Source organism: Solea senegalensis, linkage group LG1 (assembly GCF_019176455.1).
Source record: "Solea senegalensis isolate Sse05_10M linkage group LG1, IFAPA_SoseM_1, whole genome shotgun sequence".
In the NCBI taxonomy this organism is placed as follows: domain Eukaryota; kingdom Metazoa; phylum Chordata; class Actinopteri; order Pleuronectiformes; family Soleidae; genus Solea; species Solea senegalensis.
The window spans coordinates 22,194,624-22,197,042 of NC_058021.1; positions in this window are offsets into that span (position 1 = coordinate 22,194,624).

Below are 2,419 nucleotides of genomic sequence, written 5' to 3' on the forward strand. Positions count from 1 at the left end.
GAGTTATTTGTGTTTGGCGGTCTCCCTCTTTCTCTCGTGTCAGGAATTTTTTAGCTGACACAAAAGGAGAGAAAGGAGTAAAAGTTGATGAGTTCTTCCCTGACTTACGTCTCTTCAGTCAGTCAGTGAGATCTCTGATGAAGAATAAAGGAGACCTTGGTCAACCTTTTTTTATTGATACAGAGATCTTCAGACGAAAATTTTTTTAGGTAAAGTTCGAATCCGGCTAGAGAAGGAAAGCAATGAATGAGTGGGTTTGTTTTTTCTTTCTGAGTGTGTTTTTGTTTGGATGCAGCTCTTATTTAATCATGGTTGATATCCAACTGGGCTCTTTAAAGATCCCATAGGCCAGAAGTGACAATTAACGCTGCATTTTTGTTTGTTTCTGCGTCATTACCTCGTCTACAAAGCCCTAAAAGTCCATAACAATCAGTTCAGCCACTGCTGAGAGCGGTGGAGTTTCCTGAGTTCTACGAAGTGGCAAGGCACTTCCATTGTCTAATAACGTCACTGGCGAATTTCACTTTTATTTAGAAGACACACAGCACCTCTGACAATGAGTGTGACTGGAGAAGGTAGTGAAATGGGGAGCTGGTTTTAAAGGGGACATATTATGCAAAATCCACTTTTTAATCACTTTAATACTTATATTTGGGACTTTGGAGGCTAAGTATAGGCAATAAAACATGCACTGTTGAATTCCCTGCGCTTATGACGGCAGCATACGCATTTCACCGCGAATGTTACCGCCCCACCAGTAAGTTTACTTCGAGAGCTCCACCTTAGCGCCACCTTGTCCCTGCGAGAGTGCAGGCGAGGGAGGAAGAGCGGTATTATGCCAACGTGGAGGGACAAGTGTGCTGTTGGTGGCTGCACAGTGGAGCACAGTGTTTTACAGAGGATTTTATATATGAAGCTAATGTGCCGGATAAAGTCAACAAACGTGTGTTCGCACCACTTCGCATCAGACTGCGGCCAGCGGTCGCCGTATTTAGTCAGGGGACGTATTTCACCTACGTACAAACACACACATTTTTAAGAAAAGGTCACATAGAGCTCATAACTGACCATTCTGACACGTCCTAATTAAAAATATTTGTTCAGTGCGTCCTCCATGACCGGAGCGGCAGTTTATGCAGCTCGCCGCTGGCGATCAGTGGTGCTGTCCCTAAGTGTTTTTAACTGATTTACAGTTCGGCAGTGTTCGGCTCGATCCTTGTGTCGGACGTCTCTTCCTGTGACGGCACTCTCGCTGTTTTTCGCGCACGCTGCCATGTTGATATTGTCAGAGAACTAGTGGAGGGAGGGGGAGAGGAATGGAGTGGAGGGAACAGAAGCTGAGCGAGTGAGCGCAGTAAAGAGGACAAATCAGAAACCCCCTGGAAGAAGTGGGTGTGTGTTTACCTGTGTCTCATTTGCATGTAAAGGGACCATCCATGAAAACCGAGCGTTCTGAAAGGGGTGGTTTTGGCAGGGTTATTGAACTGCTATGGTGCTTCATCCTTATGGTATTTTGACCAAGGCATGTCACTGACATGTTCATTAGGACACCAGGGAACTGTTTTAACTTGGAGAAATAGGTTATAATATGTCCACTTTAAGTCACAGGGACAGTAACAGTGGGGGGTGGGGATTCTCTTCTCCAGAGAATTCACACCTTTTACTTTTACTGTAGACGAGCTTGTTCCAGGCCTTTTAAAAGTAAATGCTGAGTTCGAGAAGATGAAACTGGTTTTTATGAACGCATATGCTCCAGTTATTGCTTTAGAGAGAAGAGTTTTTTAGCTGGTGATTTTGACTGCACAGAGAACCCTGTGTTAGATAGGAACCACAGGGAACCTCACACTGCTTCTAAAAACGCCTACAGTAAAATGATGGAAACCTTTGAGTTGTGTTATGTGTGGAGAGGTTTCCACAGGAGCCAGCGTCAGTACACCTGGCTTCACTCCAGATCTAACGCATCTAAGTCTTTAGCGAGACTTGATAGGTTTTATTGTTATGAGCATCATTTTAATGTTGTGGTGTGATCAGCCCTGTCGGGTTCTCTGATCACTCCTTGGTGCAGTGTGTGGTTTTTATAAAGAATGTAAAATGTAGAAGTGCGTACTGGCACTTTAACACCACACTGTTAACTGATAATGGTTTTAAAGAATCACTCATATACTTTTGGTTTTATTTCAGACAGACTAAGTGTGAGTATAGTTCTCTGCAGCAGTGGTGGGACGTGGGAAAGGTTCAGATCAAACAGCTTTGCTTGCAGTACACTCTCAGTGTCACTAGAGACATAGCTAGGTCTATGAGAGATCTGGAGAGAGAAGAGGTGGAACTGCAGAGACTAGCAGACTCCACAGGAGATCGAGAACACATTAAAGTTCTCAAACTCAAACACTCAGTTCTGTCTAACCTGCTGGGTTTTCAT